Genomic DNA, 22,886 nt, shown 5'->3' on the forward strand with positions numbered 1-22,886 from the left:
CACCCCCAAAATCAATCATGCTTCAGTCGATGTGGAGGTGTAGTAGGCTAGTAGCGACTAGGTGCGGTGCCCCTTAGGATTGAGAGTTGTGCTCCCTTTGAGCCCAAACAATGGGCCAAATTGCCTGATGTGTCTTCCAACTTAATGAACTTACTCTAACAATATTTAAATTCATCAGAACGGAAAGAACTATGATTGTCTTCAATTTAGGAACTTCAATCAGGGGAACATTCCATTAATACATCTAGGACTATTTAGTTCAACAGGACAAGTAGCATATGACCAAACCAGAATAGGTACCAAGGAAATTCTGAGGCAGGACCATGGAGGGGAAAGGAAGGCAAAATCAGTAGTACTAAACTCCCACCCACCTCCTCCGGTTCTAACTACAGACCAAAGGCAAATCGTGATAATCATCTCATAGATGTTACGGCCAGCTCAACGAAATAAAGAATCAGATTGACAGAAGAGCAGAGAGACTGCTCACACTATCAGCATGAGCAAGAAGTAAATGATAAATCCGTAGCTTGATATTTCAGCTGGGAAATATAGTAGCACTTCTCCATCTTCTCCGAGACCTGTGGAATATCCGTAGCACGGTATTTGCTGAGGCCTACATCAGTGACATTTTGTAAGCCTCTGCTTCCTGATCAGGCTGCAGATCTCAATAATTTTCGTAATAAAGAGGTCCTCATCCGAGCATTTTGATTTCAATGCGAGGACAGACAGGTGAGTGCTGACGGCACTACTGAAGGCAGACGATGCTCCTCCCCGGTCAGGCGACTGCATAAAAAGCCAGACATTTCTACTAAACCTGCTTGGAAGAAACAACTACCATTTAGTGAAAGCAGTACAACCATGTTCAGCTTGACAGCTACAACTAGGAACAGTCACAAACGAAATTAAAAGGATAAGGTAGGCACAACCCGAGCTAAGATCGAGAAACAAGGTGAAAAACTCAAGGAGTTAAAGTAAGGAAGCGAATTTTCACGTACCATCATTAGCTTTCAGTTCTATAGATGATGCTTATTACTGAGGAGTATACTCATTGAAAAATGGCCACAACATTCTCATATTCCGTGTTGGCGAAAGAGAAGATATCTTCCACGAAAAAAGTATAGCGAGTGTCTCTTCTAGAGAGGAGATTTAAGCTTAGAGAAGAACTGGAGACGAGAGAGAACTAAAAATATGTTGATAGTAAAAACGATTGGTCCCCCTGGTCTGGTGACCAAGGGTCTGTATTTATAGTATCATTTAGGGTGTAAATATACAGGTATAACCTCATAGAGATAGTGATACAAGCTATCACTACACCGCAGGGACCTAGGGCTGGCCGAATCGCACAGTCTGGACCTGGGTAGAATATTTTTATCTTGCTCAGAAGACATTATCTATTATGGCAAATACAGTAGTGCAATTGGCCCTAGGGACGCGGTACCCAGCCGGTCGTTAATTGCGGCACTGCACTGTCCCGGGTGTCAGAGTGGCCTCCACTTGCATCGGGAGGTCAGGGTGGCCACCATTTGCACCGGCATTAACTGCCGGTCACTTCGTGTCAGGCTAATTTCGTTTGGTGTTCTCCTTTTGCTGATATTCTCTCCAGAAGCCAGCTTCTTCCCTTGTCTCGAGAGGCGGTGACCTGAGGGGTTCACGGCCTCCGGAAGCCTTAGCTTCTGCAGGGAGTCCGGAGCCCGAGAGCTCCGAAGAAGCTCTTGATGGCGTCCCCTTAGTATTATCTGTGGGCTGGGATATTTCTTGCAACAGTACCCCCTCATCTGCTAGCCCCGAGGTGTGGAGGGGCGAACAGATGTAGAAGGAACTAGCTTCAGCCCAGCCTCATAGTCAGGATATCCTAATATAACTTCTAGCCATTGAAGAGCCTCTTGGTAATGACCGTAAGCGATGGTGACGAAGCCAGATGGAGATGGCATAACCCAGAGGAAACTGCATGGTTCAGAGCCCAATGACGAGAGTCAGAGATATCGACTTGGTTTATCTGAAGCTCGGCGGGGATGATGCAGTCCAGAGCCCGGCGAGGGTCGCCTGAGGTTGAGCCGTTGTCAAAGCCAAGGGCCATGGGGGTTTGCTGGGATCTATGTGCACCGGAGCCTAAGCTGAGGTCGGAGGTGTAGTAGACGTTGGAGCCGAAAGCCGTCGGGGTTCGAATGGAGGCAATGAGCTCCGGAGCCCATGCTGAGGCTGGAGACGTAGAGGCGTTGGAGCCGAAGGCCGTCGAGGTTCGAACGGAGGCAATGCTCTCTGGGGCCCATGCTGAAGCCGGAGGCATAGAGGCATTGGAGTCGAAGGCCGTCAGGGTTCGAACGGAGGCAACGCACTTCGGGGCCCATGCTGAGTGGTGGTTACCAGAGGTGAAGCCAATGGCTAGGCTGAGGGAGGCAGTCTGCGACCCCCTCGTCCCTTAGCCGTGGCGAGGCTCCGGAGGCAGGGCCATCTGGAGCCTAGCTGCGGTTGTCGGAGGTGAAGCCGATCCGGAGCCCAGCGGCGGTTGCCGAAGGTGAAGTCGATGGCTAAGCCGAGGGAGGCAGTCCGTGACCCCCTCGAGAGGCTCCGGAGGTAGAGCCATCCAGAGCCCAGCGGCGGTTACCGGAGGTGAAACCGATAGCTAGGCCGAGGGAGACAGTCCGCGACCCCCTCTGCCCTTAGCTGTGGTGAGGCTCCAGAGGCAGGGCCATCCGGAGCCCAAAGGTGGTTACCGGAGGTGAAGCTGATGGCTAGGCCGAGGGAGGCAGTCCACGACCCCCTCGGCCCTTAGCCATGGTGAGGCTCCGGAGATAGGGCCATCCGGAGCCCGGTGGAAGTTTTGATGGAGCTGAGCCGATGGTGAGGCTGAGGCGACCTCTTTGGTACTCGGTGAGCGCCTTCGAGTTACCAGAGGGTTCCGTGCCTCTATGACATCGATGTTATGCCTTCAACTTGTCGGAGGGTTTTCCGTACCTCTATGGCATCGGGGCTTACGCCTTCGACCTGTCGGAGGGTTGTTGTACCTCTACGGCATCGGGGCTTACGCCTACGACCTGTTGGAGGGTTTTCAGTACCTCTACGACATCAGGGCATACGCCTACAACCTATCGGAGGGTTTTCAGTACCTCTACGGAATTGAGGCTTTCGCCTACGACCTGTTGGAGTGTTTTTAGTACATCTATGACATTGGGGCTTTCGCCTATGACCTGTCAGAGGGTTTTTAGTACATTTACGACATCGGGGCTTACACCTATGACCTGTTGGACGGTTTTCAGTACCTCTATGGTATTAGGGCTTTTGCCTACGACCTGCCGGAGGGTTTCTTTGTACCTCTACGACATCGGGACTTTCGCTTACTACCTGTCGGAGGGTTTTCAGTACCTCTACGGCATCGGGACTTTCACCTACGACCTGCCGGAGGGTTTCTTTGTACCTCTACGACATCAGGGCTTACAACTACGACCTGTCGGAGGGTTTTCAGTACCTCTACGGCACTGGGGCTTTCGCCTACGACCTGCCGGAGGGTTTCTTTGTACCTCTATGACATCGGGGCTTTCATCTACAACCTGTCAGAGGGTTTTTATTACCTCTACGGCATCGGGGCTTTCGCCTACAATCTGCCGGAGGGTTTCTTTGTATCTCTACGACATCGGGGTTTTCGCCTACAACCTGTTGGTGGGTTTTCAGTACCTCTATAGCGTCGGGGCTTACGCCTATGACTTGTCGAAGGGTTTTCAGTACCTCTACGGCATCGAGGCTTTCGCCTACGACCTGTCAGAGGGTTTTTAAGGTATCTCCGCTACCAAGGCCATGCCATCGGTGGGGGATAATCTCTATGCCTTATTTCAGCGAAGGTATAACTTAAGTTTTGACTGTAGATATAACTTAGGTTTTACTGTTTATTTTTGAACAGAGATATAACTTAAGTCTTATGGTATCCTATTGCTACCTAGCAGCTATCTGTCGTAGAGACTTTCAATCAGATAAGCTAGCTACTTTCAGAGTATGCTGATTTTGTTGTATAAATACTAACTAGCTAGGTAAGCTATTGCTTGGTGGCCATAAGCGGGCATACCTTTGCCAAAATGAGGCCTCCACATTAAGGTCGAAGGCCAGGAAGAACTCCATAGCCTGAAGGCAGCGAAAGGGTCGGCTTCTCCAGCCTGGGCTGCCTGCTGAAGGGTTTGGGCTGCGTGGGCATCCGGAGCACTCAGAGCCCTATTGCCGGAGCCCTGCACCTCTTCGTCACGACCAATCCCACCAGTGTCGAACCCGATGGGGGAGGCACATCGGGGGCCCCAACCACTCCGGAGGCTCAGGCTGGGTCCCCTACGTTGGAGGCTTGCCGGACTCTGTTTATAGCTAGGGTCTTTTCGCGACTTAGTCCTCATCACTGGGGTATTGCACCGTTGGCAGCGGAGTCGGGGGCGGCATAACAGGCCGAGGGGGGCTCGGTAAGGCCTGGCCGCCCACCTGGTGGCCCGCTGCAGGCTTGCGACCCCTGAGTCGCTTGTCACCAGCTTTTTTCCCTTACTGGGCGTCCCGTCTGCCTCTTGAGGTAATCTTCCCGGAAAGCTATGAGGGTTCGGCAGCCGTCTGTATTGTGGCCACATCCGGGTCCGTGCAGGATGCACCAGTACCCTTCTGGTGGTTCCGGAGCTTGTGGTCGGTGCCAAGGATGTTGGCTGGATCTGTGCCCCCTAGGCCAGTGGTCTCCCCGGAGCTTGCTTCCACGCGGGGAGGCTGTCGGGGTCGCCGGGCGACCAGGCTCTCAGAGGACACTGGCTCGACGAAGGTACCCTGGGCGTCGTCACAGGAGGCGTCTAGGGGCCGGGCCCACGCATGAGTGCCCCTAGGCTCGAGCGCCCAGAACCATTGGAAGGCAGCCTGTCTGGCTGCGACCTTAGCCATAACCCCCTGGGGTGCGACGGGGTCCTCGCTGCGCCACTGTTGGAATGCCTCCGCGCTGGCTTGGGCCTCTGTGCCAACCCAAGCTGTTGGGTCGGCAGTGGCCGGATGGTCGCTGTTCTGCCCAGCTGCGGAGCTGGTGGGTGCACACAGTGTGCCCGGTCGCGGCTGCCATGCATACGTTTGCATGGGTGCAGCGATGGAAACGGCTGCTTGGGCTAGCGCCTTGGTGGTCTTTGGTGGTGTCCTACCTCCCCTTGTACTTCTATGTTCAGGTCCCCACGGACGGTGCGCTGTTGGCGGAAGAGAAGATGTCTTCCACGAACAAAGTGCGGCGATAGTCTCTTCTAGAGAGGAAACTCAAGCTTGAAGAAGAAATAGAGAGGAGGGAGAACCAAAAACGTGTTGATAGTAAAAAAGATTGGTCTCCCTAGTCTGGTGATCAAAGGTCTATATTTATAGTGCCATGTAGGGTGTAAATATACAGGTATACCCTTACAAAGATAGTGATACAAGCTATCACTACACCACAGGGACCTAGAGCCGGCCGAATCGCACAGCACGAGCCTAGGTAGAATATTTTTACTCTGCTCAGAAGATATTATCTACTATGGCAAATACAGTAGTGCATGTGGCCCTAGGGACGCGGTACCCAACCGATCGTTAATTGCGACACCGCATTGTCTTGGGTGTCAGAGTGGCCTCCACTTGCATCGGGAGGTCAGGGTAGCCACCACTTGCGCCGGCATTAACTACCGGTCATTTTGTGTCAGGCTAATTGCCTTTAGTGTTCTCCTTTTACTGATATTCTCTCCGAAAGCCAGCTTATTTCCCTATCTCGAGAGGCGGTGGTCTAAGAAGTTCACGACCTCCGGAAGCCTTAGCTTTTGCAGGGAGTTCGAAACCCGAGAGTTCCGGAGAAACTCTTAATAACATCGCTTAGTATTATCTGTGAGCTGAGATATTTCTCCCAAATATCAACACGAGGACGGTTAGGATGCATGTCGATGGCTCTCCTCAATGCAGACTCTGTGCTTGTCATACGGGATTCTGGATCAGCAAAGCAGCCGATATCTGTAGAAATCTCTTCAAGTGCTGACAAGTGCTCGATTCCCACAGGCGCGGACGTGTTATAATGCCTCCCGTGTCCGTAGAATAGTAGACGGAGCCTCTGGAGCTTGGGCATTGCCCCGGCTTGGAAGGCCAGTTATGACATCTTGCTGCAGCCGATTATCAAATACTTGAGAACAGGGAATGCTGCCTCGTCAATGTCGATCCTTTGTTCTGGGGCTCTCCAGGTGCTTAAGAAGAGGTAGATGAGGGCTGGCAGCTCTGCAAGAATAACAACATCCTCCCAGAGCAGATACTCAATATCGAGTACCAACTTGCAAAGGTTTTGGAGTTCCCCTATCCATCGAGGGACCCTAGAAAAGCTGCAGTCATTTTCCACTTGGAATCTCTCAAGGCAACGGGGCGGAGGCGATAAGGTGCTCAAGGCATCTGTGTGGCCATACCAGAAGTACACCTTCAGAAACTCTAGGTTGCAAAGTTTTCCAAGGGAAGAGCGCAGAGCAGCATGCATACCATCTGGCCCCGGAATCTGAGTTATCAGCATCGGCTGGATCAGGCTCACATCCCAGAGCTAGGAATCTTAGATTGGTCAGCTCCCCAAGGCCCTTAATATTTGCTAGTGTGTTCATTGCCACATTAAAATCACATAGAGAACGTAGGGACTTCATGTTGCCGATCCCATCAGGAAGCCTTGTATTGTATGGCACTTTAAGATGCAGCAAGTGCGGTAGATGAAAAATATCCAATGGGATTTGTATGGCCATTTCCACCCTATCTTCAAATCAAATGTTTCCAAATTATGTAGCCCTCGAATCTGTGTAGGTAGCTCACACATAGAGCAACATTTAATCTTTAAATATCTCAGCTGATAAAGTTTACACAGTCCAGTGAGGTCAACAATTGGGCTGTTCCGGGAACCAGTATGAAAATCAGCAACTAGAACTCGGAGAAATTTGAAGTCTGACAAAGAAGGCATATAGTGATAGCATCTATAGATTGCAAATGACCGAACCTGAGACTTATGTTTGCCGGTAATGTCGTGCCATCTTTTGCACCATCAAAGCAGAGGGACAGGCGACGGGCCTTGTCATACAGTCCTGTAATGTCTTGCGAATCATCTATGACACTGACAAAATTCTCTTCTGCAGACTTCCACAAGATAAGATCACGTATCATGTCGTGTAGTTTGCAAGATGTCACAACCCCAGTATACTCAAAGCCTACTTGTTGAATAAGGCTCCTGTTGATAAGCTCATTTAAATAATTTCTTGCAACCTCCTCGGCGTCTCGCCCATGCGCTTTACTAACAAAACCTTCAGCAACCCATCGACCAGCCAAATCAGATATCTCCATTGTATAGTCCTCCGGAAACATTCCGAGATACAATAAGCATGTCTTCAGATGATGGGTAAGATTTTTAAAGCTAAGGTTTAATATTTGCCGCATTCAATCCAAGGTGAGATTTGTGCCAGGCATGGAGCCCAAAGAACTCCTCACATGCATCCAACTTTCCTTTCGATTCCTAGTTTCACTGGCTAAATGGCTGGCCATAGTAATAACTGCAAGTGGCAAACCACCACATTTTTTTAGAATTTCAATTGAAACTTCTTTTAGTTGGTGAGGGCACTCCTCTTTGGAGCCAAATATTCTACTGAAAAAAAGTTTTCTTGGGTCTTCCTCACCAAGAGGTTTCAAGTAAAAGATGTACTGATGGCCATGGAAGCAACATGCCTTAGCCACATCCTGAATTTTTGTGGTTACTATCACTCTACTGCCAAGGTTATTTTCGGGGAAAGCGCATTTTATAACATTCCATGATGACACATCCCATAAATCATCAATTATAATGAAGTACCTGCCAAATATATTTTTTTCTCAAACAATGCAGGAAAGCTACGTGTCATTCCATTAAGAGAAGATGCAAAAGGTAGCACAAAAACAGAAAAAACGAAAACGAAAACACAACGCCACACCACACCTGCCAAATAATTCAATAGGACGTTCTGTTAAGTAGGAGGAACATATTAAACATTTTCAATAAAAACGAAAGTAGAAATAATTTACATCATTTAAGCTAATATTTAAACTTATTGAAGAATAAAAGCTGCATTTCTCTGTTTGAGAAATCTTGATCAGAAATAATAAACCAAGAAAACAAGTTAATCTTAATGTGAACCATATTCTTTTCCTATTCATGTTTTCTAGAATCTTATTGTGATTTCCCCTCAAAATATTATAATGTTAGCTAACTATAATAAATCATCTTACTGTAATGTTGGGAGTTGGAACGATTTATCTACTTGATGTTAAAACTTTAGCTTCTTAATCCAATCAAGAGGCACAAACCTCATTCTACTATACCAAATATATGTAAAGTTAAGCTCTTGAAATTTATATTTTAAAATGTGGAACTACTTTTAACAAAGTGCATTTGTTTTGCTTGTTACTTTGTTCTAAAAAAATTACTTGTGTACATTTAAGTGCATACTGTAGAAAATTTGTGTATACCGTGACGTTCATGATTCACTGCACGTACAATAGGTAGGACAGATATGGATAGGTGAATGTGGAAAAGGAGGCAAAAAAAATGCCTCACTGCACTGCCGCCACCCTCTGAGTTTTTTTTATTTTTATATTTTTTTATTAAAAATTTAAATAAATAGATTCTCTGCAGGAGAATTTGTAAAACTAGGCGCTTGCAGCCCTCTGAGAGGGCGGTTAGAGATCCTAACCGCCCCCTGAGAGGGCGGTAGGCCTAACCGCCCCCTCAGAGGGCGGGTACGGCCTGCCCGCCCGAGCCGGTCCCTTACCGCCCCCTCAGGGGGCGGGTAAATGTCCTTACCGCCCTCTCAAGGGGCGGTAAGGGGCCTCCCCGCCCGCCGCGCCGCGCTGCCCGCCCGGCCGCCCTCTCCTATAAAAAGGCCGAAAAATAGGCCAAAAATTTATTAAAATTCGAAAAAAGAAAAAGTTGAGAAGAGGGAGGAGAAGAGAGGAGAGGAGAGGGGAGGAAGAGAGGTCGGCGAAGCCCTGTTGCATTTGGGCCGCGGATTTGAAGAAAAATTTTGAGTAAGTCTTTTTTTCCTTTTTATTGTTGTTAATTAGTGCAGTAGTAGTATATGACATAGGTTTTAGACATTTATGACCTAGGGTTTAGAAAATTGTCAAATTTATTTAGAAAATGGTACGATAGCAGTGCAATGTAGAATATTATTTTTAGTATATTATTTTTACTATATTGGAGTTGTACCTGTGGACGTAGGAGGTAACAGTATATGATAATTTGCGAACCTAGGATAGCATTTAGAAATTATTTTATCCGATAATTAGAAATATAGTTTGTTGTCTTAACATTGGTTATGTTTGCGGGTGTTTTCAGGGATGACAGATAAATTAATTTTTCAGATATATTATCGTGAGGGTGAAATTAGGTACGGTCCTAACGGTGTAGATTTGTCTGGATTTCGTCATGTCATAAAGGGGCTTAGTAAAGCTAATGAGAGGACCATTGTGGGTGTGTGCAAATGGCTCATGCGGTTTTTCCAACTGGATCCGCAGCAACATGAGCTGAAGTTGAAAGCTGTCCTCAGCCGTGCTAGTCATGGATACTTTGGTGAGCTTGTTCCCATCGAAGCCACATCAACTTGGAGGCAGTATATAGATATATGTTGTGAACGTGGCCTGCAGCTTGTTTTGTTAGCTGAGGCGTACCTGAAAGATCAAAATGAGGTGAACTCTGCGGAAGCAGTAGCAGGACCAAGTGAGGCAGTAAAAGATGAATCAGAGGCGGCTAATGTCGGGTCCAGGGAGGAAGTTGGTGATGTTCCAGAGCTGCAACCGATGGGTGTAGCTAATGAAGGGGAGCACATCCCTAGCATCATTGAAGATATGGATTTGGAGGATGAAGAGTTGGAGGAAGGCCTTGCCGATGGGGATTCGTCTGATGAGGAGGGTAATGCTCCAGTTCCTGTAGAGTGGCAGGATTATGAATTTTCGAAGTTGGTGGTTAGCGAGGCTGACCGGACACCGTGGTAGTACCATGAGAACGAGGTGTCACAGGGTGCTATGTACCCTACAAAAGAGGCAGTTATTAATGCAGTGAAATTCTGGTCGTTGTCTCTTTGTAGGCAATTCAATGTTGTTAAATTAAGTAAAAGGGAGTACGATGTGAAGTGCTTAGTGCCTCAGTGCCCTTGGCGGGTGCACGCATTCAGAGGGAAATGGGTAGACTACTGGCAATGCTCAATAGTTAAGGAACATAATTGTCACATTGAGGAAATAGAGTTCGCCCACCGAAACCTGTCTTCTGCTTTCATTACAAATGTTATGTATGGAGAGATTGTGGACAACCTAACGTATGAGCCATGATCAATAATCCGTGCTATTGAGCAAAGGTTCCAGTACACAATAAACTATGCGAAGGCATGGAGGGCGAAACAAAAGGCTATTGAGATGAGGTTCGGAACATATGAAGATTCATATCACAATCTACCTCGTCAATTAGCCACAATTTGTGGAAGAAATCTAGGCAGCTACTATGATATCAAGCATTACCCCTCTACTGATGTGGAGTACAGCGGAAAAAGAGTGTTGCAGCGTGCTTTCTTTGCATTCGCTGCAACTATCAAAGCATTTCGATATTGCCGACCCATCATATGCCTAGATGGAACATTCCTGACTAGGAAGTACAAAGGGCAGATTTTATCTGCAATTGGGGTCGACGGTAACAACCAAGTCCTGCCACTAGGGTTTGCTTTCGTGGAGAGTGAGAACGGGGACAGCTGGTATTGGTTCCTAGAGCGGGTTAAACATGTAATTGTTCTTGACCGACCAGATGTGTGTCTCATTCATGATAGACATGCAGGATTGTTGCAGGCTTTGCTGGATATGCAATATGGTAGCGTGCGATGGGGTGTAGCAGCACAGTGGCCCGATCTCAAAAGCAGGTGGTGCATGCGCCATATGGGTGCGAACTTCTACAGACAGTTTAAAAATAAAGAGTTAATGAAGCTTTTCAAGAAGTTGTGCAGTCAAAACCAGCAACGTAAGTTCAATGCATTATGGGCAAGACTTGATGAACTGACTCTAAAATAAACTGCGGAGGCTGCACCTAACGGTGATGAACCAATAGCTCTCAGTCCTCTTTCAACCGATACTCCGCAGATTGTAAGGAGATCAGGCTCATCTATTAGGAGCTTCTCACAGTGGATACGTAATGAGCCAAATGAAAAATAGGCTCTGTTGTATGACAGTGGTGGTGCAAGGTACGGAGTAATGACTACAAATCTTGCAGAGGTTTATAACTGGGTCATGCGAGGAATGAGGTCCCTACCACTAGTTGGAATTGTAGAAGGCATTTTGCATGGGACCTGTAAGTACTTTATTGATCGGTATGCAGCTGCTAAGGTTGTAATGGAGGACAATTGTATGCTTTATGGACGGATGCTATGTGAGTATATGGAGAAGGCTAATAAGAAGGCCCACATGCATCGCGCAAATCAAGAGGGCACTGCGGAGCACAGGTTCAGTGTCCTGTGTCGGGATAAGGGTCGGAGGGGGGGTAGATGTGAGCGGCATGTTCAAGAGTGTGTGCTAAGGAGTGGGACATGCACCTGTAGTTGTCAGAAGCCACAATTACTCCACAAACCTTGTACACACGTCATAGCTGCGTGTGCGGAGCACCATATGCTTCCCAGGCAATATGTGTCAAAGTATTTTATGAAAGATCAAATACTCAACACCTGGAACCAGGAGCTGTATGGTTACGGCATTGTTGACACTTTTACAAGTAATCCAGGGCCTGCAAGAATATATGTGCCTGATTTGGAAAAGATGAAGAACGCACCGGGCCGAAGACAAACTCGTCGGATTCGCAACGATATGGATGAATCCGAGGCTGGCCTAAGGATGAAGCGATGCAATCAGTGCAATGAAATAGGTCACACGTACAAGTATTGTCCCAAAAATGCACCCGGTGATGCACCTGTTGTCTAGGTGAGTTTTATGTGCGTTGTGCTCGTTTTGTACAATTTTAATATTCGTTAATGTTGCATATAGTGATATAGTTAATTTGCATTCAAAGTATATTGTTAATGTATTTATTTAACAATATATTAATGTACATATCTTTCAAATGCACGAGGGCCAACGAAGAAGTGGATCCTATAGTTCCAGGTACGGTACCATACAACCTATCAAATACTAATATAGTATGTAGTAATGCTCATTTTTTACACCAGTCATATGTGCAGCCGGCGTACATACACCCACATGCCAACGCATACGTGGTCTCCAGGCATTTGGAGGCCTTCCTGCTTTGGTTGTTTGGGTGGGTAATGTTCACTAGTGGCCAAGGCCACCTGGTTGCCAGGACGCTTGTGCCGTACGCCCGGTCGATAGCGAACGCTGATGCGGAGGACGTACCGCAGTTCAGTTGGGCATCCGCTGTTCTTGCTGCGACATATCGGGCGCTCTGCGACGCATGCATGAAGAAAGAGCCACTAGCCACTTTCGCCGGGTGTCCACTTCTTCTGCAGCTGTGGTCATACGAGCATTTCTCTATAGGCAGGCCGGTGGTGGATCGCTCCCCGTACCCAGAGGAATGGTACGGCGAGCCGGACGAGGACGCGCCTACTATGGCCTCGATGTGGTGTCATCGTCGGGTACGTATTTTACATTAACAATTTCCTTCGTATTCTTTTTGTCTCTAAAGATTTGTATTGATGTTTGTCACGCAGCCACACTGGGCGCACGAGCAGCCTCGCAGCGCATACGAGCATTTTCGTACCCAGTTCGACAGGCTACGTCCGGACGACGTGGTATGGGAGCCATACAGCATCTTGGCCGTGCAGGCGCATGCAGGGTTGGGTTTGTCACCGTTGTGTACCCGCGACGAGGAGTACTGACTCACGAAGGCGCCCCTTGTCTTCGACATCTACGTCGAAGAGTACTCACCGCACCGCGTCATGCAGCAGTTTGGCCATCACCAGGCATTCCCTCTCGTCCACATCTGTACCGTCCCCGTGCAAGTCCACAGGTACATATGCAAAATTACAGTTTTCGCAACCTTCGTTTCACTGTGACTTACATTTACCGTGGTTCAAATGCAGGTACACGTGGAAAGGCCAGCCAGCTGGCAACCTCTGGGCAGAGCGCTTGGCCCCATACGTGGCAACATGGGCTCAAGCGCTACAGGATGTCGTGGAGGAGACTCATCCCCACACCGAGCGGAACTTCAATGAGTACCTACGGTGGTACGTTCCACGTACGCGCACACGTGTCACCTACACCCCTGAGGGTGTCCGGCCCCACATCGCGTTGACAACGGAGGCATACCCGGTGCATTGGGACGAGGACGCCGCATTAGCAGTAAGTTATTTTTTGAAGTCAGTAGTCCATATTGAACGAACATAACCGTATACTGTAATTGTTTACTTCTGTTCGTATCCGCAGGCAGATATCGTTTATGATGTACATAGGGATGCAGCTGCTGCCATGGACCGTGTCCGGCAAGGGCACCACCTAAGTGCGTCAGGTGTTGCGAGCTTCATTAAGCGGGTTTTCAACAAGACAGCGCGCGCCTTGAAGCTTACCTCCTGCCGATCTACCACAGATGTAGCAAGGGCGCCTCCCAGGTCCAGTGGTGTCCACGCCGAGTCGTCTCGGCCGTCAGACGTGCACCGTCGTTCATCCGTGTCGGCACCCACACTACCCCTTCTACCACGTCATGGAGGCTCGGAGCAACTTGGTACGAATTATACTTTTGAATAATATTGAACAATATCCTTTACTTATTATTAAATATTCATTAGGTCCGCCTGCACAAGTCTCGACGCAGCCTCGTAGATCGAGCCCTGTGCGTCCACCCTCAGGTACTGGTGGCACCCTTCATCTTAGTTTGTAATACTTTCAGCAAAATAAGTTAATATTGTGCTCAGGTTACTTCGATGACGAGGTTGGTCCGTCTTCGGCGGCCCCACGCCCGACCCCGCCCGCAACGTACGAGCCATACTACGGCACGATAGCGTGGCCTTTTTCTGCTGCACCGTCGTACCACGCAGGTACAATTATACAATTTTTACTACTACTTCCAATACCATATTATTCGTATCTAACGTGATTATTTGTTCGTAGGCCCCTCCAGCCAGTACACATGGACGCCTGCAGAGCCTTCACAGTCCTCCTACCCTAGTCAGGAGGATGAGGCTGGCCCCGACGCCGCATACGACCTCGTCCGTGACTTCTTCGGGGGCACACCTGACTACGACATCCTCCAGCGGTCCCAGGTTTCCAGTGCTCCCCTTCGGACACAGCCCACGCAGGACAAGACCTCGACACCGGTGGTCCCTACTAGGCCTACCAGACATGTCGGTCCACCCGACCCCCTCACCTACTCCAGGGGTCACGTGAGGGTTAACCAGCGGCATCGGGACTACGATGGGGCGCACGGGCGACGGCAACGAGGGAGGCAGCAGTAGCATTTTACATTTTATGTAACTTACATATGCATATTCGCTTCGTGATGTACTCCTATGTATTCAGACACGTTTACTTTGTATGGTCGACTTAGCATGTCGTAAATGCATTTCGTATTCAGACACGTTCAATGAAGAAGTGACCATACTACTAAACTTTAACCATGACTTGACAACACATGCCTCCTGACGCAGGCTTTAAACAAGACGTGACAACACTACCCAGCTTTTTCCAAACAATAAATGACAACACGGGTACCAATAAATGTGGAATCTCTGGCCATGATCAATGACACAACTTTCCCATTCTTCAAGATGGAATCCGATGCTCCTGCCACTAGCTACGCCCCTGCCCTCACTCCTTTCTTCACGAGCGAATCCAATGCTCATGCCTCCCCCAACTATAAATAGCCGAACCTCCTTACGTTGAAGCATCACTCATTTCTCATATCTCTCAAGTGCAATGTCTTCCTCAGCTCCATCAAACCCACCAAAGAAACATTGGAGGACTACCATACCTGAAGATCTCGAAACCACCAATGTGCTTCTGTGGTGACCTTTGTAAGCTCCGCGAGTCGCAAGACATCTCATACACCTATGGGCTGCGCTTCTTCATATGTGCCAACTATGAGTATGACAAGCCTCGACATGCAACAACTGGTTATCGACCGGTACGGTAACAGATATCCGCCTCATCTCTTCCGATTTCGCACCCTCTTTTACTAACCACTCATCTTGTTCCATTTGTTCAGTCCCCTCCACCGCTCTGTGATTTTATTCAGTGGCTCGACAATGAGCAAAATGACTCACAGAAGCAATGGGTCGACATGAACATGAGGTGGAGAAGGGAAGCGTACGTACGTCGGGAGTACGAGCAACAGCAAGAGAAACTTCGCCTCAAGCGGGAGGAAGAAGAGCGCATGAGAAAGGCGGCGCACGACCATACTGTGGCTCAGGCTCGGGAGGCTGAGAGGGAAAGGAAGCGGGAGAGAGCCCGCCGTGCTAAGGCGGCAGGTCCCGATACCCTCCGAAAGGGAAAGTATCCTAGATGCACTCAGTAGAGAGTACCTAATGTAACCCGACATACTTTCCCTCCCTAAGGCATGTTATGATTAGGATTGGCGCACTAATAAGTAGGTCTTAGTGCGAACCGTACATGCCACCTTTGTTTCCTCATCGTGTCGTCGCGGTTGCAGTGTATTGTAATGTTTTCGCCCTATGTTTAATATTATGTTTGTCCTTGTTCGCACCCCATACCCACGTAAAATGCTGCGACTGCTAATTACTAATTTTTTATTCTCCGACTATTACATAACCTACTCCAAATTTAAATTCTTAATTTCCTTACACCCCTTCCTTTTTATTTCTTCAATTACACAAAAAAATTATATTTTTAGAGGAAAAAAAAGGCCCTAACCGTCCCCTCAGAGGGCGGCAAGGGGGCTAACCGCCCTCTCAGGAGGTGATTAGGACCTCTAACCGCCCTCTGAGAGGGCTGCAGACGTCTAGTTTTACAAATTCTGCTACGGGGAATCTATTTATTTAAATTTTTTAATAAAAAAATATATAAATAAAAAAAACTCCCACCCTCTTCCACCATTGGGCTGCTGGCCCAGTAAGACTGCCTCCGCCAGTGAACCCCCACCCCCAGCCTAGCCCTAATGCTAAATCTGGATGTTTTAAAATATTTGGTAAGCTCACAGATTAGCAAAAGCCTCATTTTTTTTCTTCACTCACTGTAGTAATAATTTACAGATGATGTTGTCTGTAGCAAGCAGTAACAGAAAGATATATGGCAGTGGTCCTGGCGTGCTCCATCATTAATCTCTTATTGATTTTTTTTAGATAATGGAAAATAGTTTCGTCCTCTGCATCACGGGATAACCTATTGATCTCTTAATGATGGGTTATCAAATTCTTATAGAATCACAAGGCCTTAAGTCCAACATATGCGTTTCAGGCATTAGTTTGATCCTATAAATGCTTTTACTTTCTAGATAATTTCCAATTTTCTACTCGAACTTAGAGAGCCACAGGCTATTTTAATGCTCTCTTATTGTGGTTTCAAGTCCATGTATGCACTGTGGGTAGATATTTTCATGATAATTTGTACTGTTGATGGCTTTATCTCTTTGGAACAACATGTTGATTGCATCCTCTGACATCCAAGCATGCTTTTGTCGTCAAGTCACTGAAGGATTGACTATGGCTTCTTTTGACATAAAGGAACTGGAATATGAATTTGTAGTCTTATATAAGCAGTCAGCATAAGCATTATTGTCTTTTATCCACCCAAATTTATGCTAATATTTTGGAACTCAGGGAAAATATTTACCATCTGTTGATAGAATGACCATTCAGTTCAGAGTTATTTTACTTAGTTACCACTGACTACTGAATATGGACCAGCAACTTGTACTAGACTATTATGCATGCAAAAGAAGCGCATCCTAGTAATTTTCTTGTGGAGTATTCAGATGTGTGGTTCTTTGATGAGGCCACGTAGAGCAGACCTCCTATGATGTTACAATTTGATGTATTCCTGGAAAATGTATATGCAATGCTTCTTTTTAGAGTACGATTCTGAGTATCCAGTGAAGTTGTAATTTAGCCTGCTGCGAAAGGTGAACATTCAGGATTTAATGAAGATATTGCAGCTAGTTCTTGTTTGAAGATAGAACATGCCAATGTTTAAACAACTTATTAGAAACGCAAGACAGGCAACTCAAAATGCAGGAAAAAGACCACCCGTAATCAAGGTAATAAATAGCATATAGCAGGGTGGTAGCGGATTGGTGTCGGGTAGCGGATTGTGGATAGCGGGCGATATTGCGGACGCTAAGTTACAATAGTGGAATTTTAAAAATACTCATAATTTTGAGACGGGCGGGGAGCAGCTGAGCAGCCGTGGCACAGACGGTAGCCAAGCGCCCAGGGGCCGGGGCACAGCCGAGCAGCTAGGGGCCAGCCGGCCGGGGCACAATCGAGCAGCCGGGGTACATGCGGCGCTTTGGCGGTCGGCCAGGGCACAGGCGGCAACGGCAGCCGGGGTAGGACGACACTGGTAGGCCGTAGGAGGCGGCTAGGGCCCAGGGCAGGGCGGCCGGGGTAAGGGCGGTGGTGATGATGACTAATGTGAGGCGGAGGCCGAGCGTGGTCCGGGGCCTGGGCATCTGGCGAGTGGCAGCTGGAGTGGAGGCTGGGGTGGAGAGTTGAGCTGGTCTGCTAGGTTTTGCAACGCAATGTAACGGCCCGCTAAGTACTATTGCAACCTGCAATTGCGGCCGCTAAGTTACAAATCGCTGCATTTGGCCTGCTACCTCGACGCGATAGCGGCAGAGATCCGCTACCGCAATAGCGGCCGCTATGAACGCTATTTGTTACCTTGCCCATAATGGATGTCCTCGGCATTAGGAACATGTACTCATCATGAAACACACATGAGATAGGTTTTCAGTGGTATGCTAAGACAAAGCCACATAGCCAGTCAACTTGAGTGGTCGAAGGCTCAAAAGTTCTATGCACAGTTCTTGTGTAATTTGGTTAAAAATAGCAAGTTGGTGATGGGGCTAAGGTAAAATTTCTTGGTGCTGAAAAATTATTTCCTCTGGATCTTCAGGAGCTGAAGAACACTATGCTCCGATTATATGTTAACACAGATGGATCACTTTTTTGGGGAAGCTCTTAATAACCAGCTGAAAGTGCCTCCAAGGATTGTTGGTCCTTAATGTTCTGAACATACACTTGGGGAAGATGTCACTGGAGAAAGCCAAATGCGACAATCTGGAGTTCTTCTAATACGTTGCTGGGTTCTAAGCGTTGAAGTGTGATAAGTTTGAATGTTTATGTAGTTCAAGCAGGTTTCAATTTATCAAATGATTAGAACTTGATATGAGGTAGGTTGTACTCCCTGGTGCTTAACTGATGATACGGTGTAAAAAAACAACTCATACAATACGATGGTCCATATATATTCACAAATTTGACCGGGGGCATGACCCTAATTTTCTAAAAGGAAAAAAATTAAAGACTTCATGACAAGCACAATTCTAGCAAATTGATTAGTACATGAATAACGTTTTTCGGTTTACATAAATCCGGATATAAAAATTCTCAAAAAGAGGGGGACACCATTCTAAGTAGAATTATATATAAATTTTATGTGAAGACTCATGTCTAATACATCTTGCGAATCAATTTGCACATCAGCATCCCTTTGTATGTATAACAATTCAGATATATTTAAAAGTTCCAGTAAAAAGGACTCTCACCCATGTGCAATTACATCAAATTGATTTGGATACAAACATGTACTTACATAAATTGCAAAACTAATTTTTCTAGAAACTTATGCCTTTTAAATGTGAATGTGGTTGGACTCTAACAACAATTATAGGAAAAGAATCCAAAATTCTCTTATGAATCAGAGAAACGTATGAAGAATCAAGCTTTACATTGGTAGGACAATGTTATAATGGCTTAGATTGATAAGAAACACTCCAGTTCAAATACATGTTAAATTCAATTTAAATTGATTGTAGCTGTATTAATTTGAATTAAAAACTTGTTGAGCACAAATATCCTCTAAGTATTCTAAATGTCATTTTGTACTTAAGTATACCTGTTTTTTTTAGAGAAAAGGTCTCCCCCGTTTTATTCATTTTGAATCAAACGCAAAGTCTTTTGGTTCAACATTCAAAGCATAAGCGTATTCTAGGCGCGCCCGCCAAACTTATTTAATATGACAAAATTCTCTCCTAACGTCCCATTCAAACTCAAACTACCCTCATCACGCTGATTTCCAGTTCTTCTGACTTGTTTCGCATGGTTTGAGATACACCTTTCCTGATCCTCCCGCCATTTCAGTCTTGGTGCCTCCCTGCCCCACACCTCCAGTGCACCGATGCAGTGATCCAATAGCTCCATCTCGCCAACCTTGAACAACAGCCTCCATCTCCTTAGTGTTCTCTCCATCATGCCCACCAAACTTTTCACACCAAACCAGGTTTGTCCCTGAAAACATAATGCATTTCTTAGTTTCCATATACACCAAAGAGCAGCTGCACAGCAAGCATTCATCACAATATGTTTCTTATTGCTTACCCACTAACGGGCTATGGATTCATAATCAGATCCTAACTGAACATGAAAAAGATCAGATAAAAACTGCCAAACCAACTCAGCTACACAGCAGCCAAAAAATAGATGATTAACCGTTTCTGTTTCATTGCAAAACAGGCATGATAAGTCCTCTACTGTCCTTTTGGCCAAATTATCCCTTGTTAGCAACCGATTATTAGAGAGCAACCAAAGAAAAATATAAATTCTAGGTGGTACCATTAACTGCCATATATTCGGTACACAAAACTTATATTTATCTAAGTATACCTGTTGAATATTTTCCTTACACAAAACTTATATTTATCTATGTATTCTAAAAATTTCATTCACAAAGACACATAGTAAGTACCTCTTGTCTTGTAATTTCATTCACAAAGACACAAAACTTATATTTATCTATGTATTCTAAAAATTTCCTTACACAAGTTTGTGCAGGAAGAATCTAGCTATCAAGTTGCACACAATTAGATGACTAAGGCGTAAGTACCTCTTGTCTTGTAGATATCCTCTAAGGTTGTTCAGAAGATCATGTAACTCACAAGGATGACAAGACTGTTTTCTTTCAAGTTGTGAAAGTAAACTACTCAGAAGTTTCATGATGTTAGGTTTTTGAGACACTGGCACGAATACTCCACGGTCAAATTTCCCTTCTAGCTTTCGGTACACCTCGTTAGAAAGTGTGGTCTTTCCAAGACCTTCAAATCCCACAATGGACATCATCTTCAGCTGTTGCTTCTCATCTATTAGCCAATTGACAATCCCATTCATTGGCTCCTTAATACCCACAAGATCATCTGTGTTCGCATAGAGTGCGACAACTCGTTGGTCAACAGTCACATTGCTTGATGATTCGGTGATGCATTCATCAAGCTTGTGCCTCGTGCGCCTTTTACTTGATTGAAGCACAAGAGTCTTTATCTCCCCGATCTGACCAGCAATGTGATATTTGGCCCTCAATGTTTTGAGTCGTCGAACTGTCTTGTCGATATCCTGCAATTAACTTCCTACCGCATAATTAGATGCTAGTGGAACGCAGCGTCACGCCGTATTGACAAACAACTACAAAGAACTTTTGACGGGGTGGTCATCGCGTTTTAGTGGAACATATGGAAAAAAAGAAACCGTCAAACTTTCGAGAACGTCCAATGTGACGCCGTGCAGGTAGCGGAAAAATTCAAGGAGCAAGTAGAAGAATTTCAAAGAGCATTACCAATTTGATCCGCACTGTAGTAGCAGCATGTTGTTTTTTTACGTGGATTTGTTTCTGGCCGGTGTGACCGAGTGAAAGGATTGAAAGGTTCAAGAGGGGGATGAATTGGGCCCTAATTAAAACTATTTCAACCAAACTCTAGAACAAGTAAACAATCTTATCCTAGATGAATAGTAAATCAACTACAACGACTAAATTTGATAGAATACTAAGAAAGAAAACATGCAAGCTACAACAAGAAGTGAATAGCGAAAATTTAGCTTGCAAGAAAATAAATGTGGGAAAATAAAGAGATGGGCAAAAAGATACCGAATTTTTTCCCAAGGTGACGAGGAGTTGGCACTCCCCTCTAATCCTCGTTGGAGCATCCACTAAGGATATCGCTCCTCCTTGAGCCACCAAGACTCAAGTGCTCTCTAATGATAGCCGCTTCTCCATCTCCGGATTGGTGGGCTTCAAACCAAGCATAAAGCTTTCTCTTAAGGCTCCCACAAGATCTTCAAGAGCTCACCAAGACAGCTCCAATCACCAAAATCTGCTAGGTATTGCCAACCACCAAGAGTAACAAACCAATAGCTTCACTTGACCCAAATCAAGCCTAAATTACAGCTAAATACACACTTGCTACTCTTCTTGCACTAATGATATCCTTAATCTTCAATTAAGAACTTTGCAAATCACTCTAGTGCACTCCCTTGCCTCTTGATCACACACTAAGTGTTTCAGCTCTTCTGAATCGCAAAGTTACCCCATGAGACAAAATGAGGGGGTATATATATACTAGATGTCCAAAACTAGCCGTTACCTAACCAACCACATTTTTCGTGAACGTCGGATGATCCGGCATGCACAAGCTCCAAACAAGGACCATCTAGTATGAATCATCCACCAAAAACTAGCTGTTACTAACCGTTTCAAGCACTGAATCCTCCGGCGAAGCCTCTGATACATACGCCGGACCATCCGGCGTGTATGAGTCCATCTTCCAATAAACCGAGAGAAAATCTACTAGACTTTACACCGGTAACGCCTCCGATATATGATTTGGACCATCCGGCATGTATAATTCCGTCTTCAAGTGAACACAAACAATTCCTCTGGACTTTGTAACTCTTTGTTTGCTCGTAACTCTTTGTTTGCTCGTGATTTGTCGCAGGGAAGAAGGTGAGGGTGATAAACTAGACTCTGTCTGCAATGGAGGTCGAAAGGAGGCTCAAAGCAAGGGAAGCCCCAGACGTGCCCCCTCTACCCTGTGCGCTCTCTTGTGCGATAGGCAGAAGTAGCTCAAAGGAAAGGGAGGTCGCTCTGACTTCCTAGTATAGAGATTCTGGTGACATGGTTAAACTTGTTTACCTGTTGAAGCGTGTTTCGTGGAAGAGAGTAACCTATATAGATAGATGCGTAAACGGATTAGATAGATCGCGTACCATAAGAGGGTTAATTATAATAGTAATTATATGTTCTTTGACACACATGATACGTGCACAATTCAATTATGCTACATGCTACGTGCATGCCACACTTACGTCATAGCACGCGCACTTAGAGCAACTTCAACAGACTAGCCAAATTTAACTGTCTATATCTTCATTTGTCTATCTATTTCAAAAAATTCCTCCTCCATATTTCTGTACAATCTAGCAGACTAACCAAATTCCACTCTCCATATCTCATATACTATATTTTATTCATAACAACAGTTTCTTGCAACGGTTTTATTCCAACGGCTATATTCTAACAACTATTTTGTTCTACGACTATATTCCAATGGCTACTTCTTTTGTACAGAGATAGAGCATTACAAAGGAACTCAATTTTTTACCATATAATTTAGGATTGAAAATAATTTTAGAAATTAGGCACATGGATTATGGAATACGTACAAAAATTTTTAGGACTTTTGGAGCAATAGAAGACCACTATTTTGATTTTTGAGAAATTTCGGTACTGTTCATATAAAATGATAAAAATGAGTATAAATAAAGCATTACAAAGTACTTCACTTTTTCACTATATAACCTAAGGTTGCAAATAATTTTAGAAATTAGTACATTAGTTTAGATGAATATTCATAACTTTTTTCTGATTTTTGAGAATTAAATTTACGTCTAAAAATTCAAGCG

General features: G+C 45.8%; 1 pseudogene; it reads right to left on the reverse strand.

The window, feature by feature from the left end:
• Positions 1–5,770: 5,770 nt before the first annotated feature.
• LOC133929640 (disease resistance protein RGA5-like) lies at positions 5,771–21,745 on the reverse strand (annotated as a pseudogene).
• Between the last annotated feature and the right edge of the window lie 1,141 nt (positions 21,746–22,886).

This window comes from Phragmites australis, chromosome 9 (assembly GCF_958298935.1).
Source record: "Phragmites australis chromosome 9, lpPhrAust1.1, whole genome shotgun sequence".
Taxonomy (NCBI): Eukaryota; Viridiplantae; Streptophyta; class Magnoliopsida; order Poales; family Poaceae; genus Phragmites; species Phragmites australis.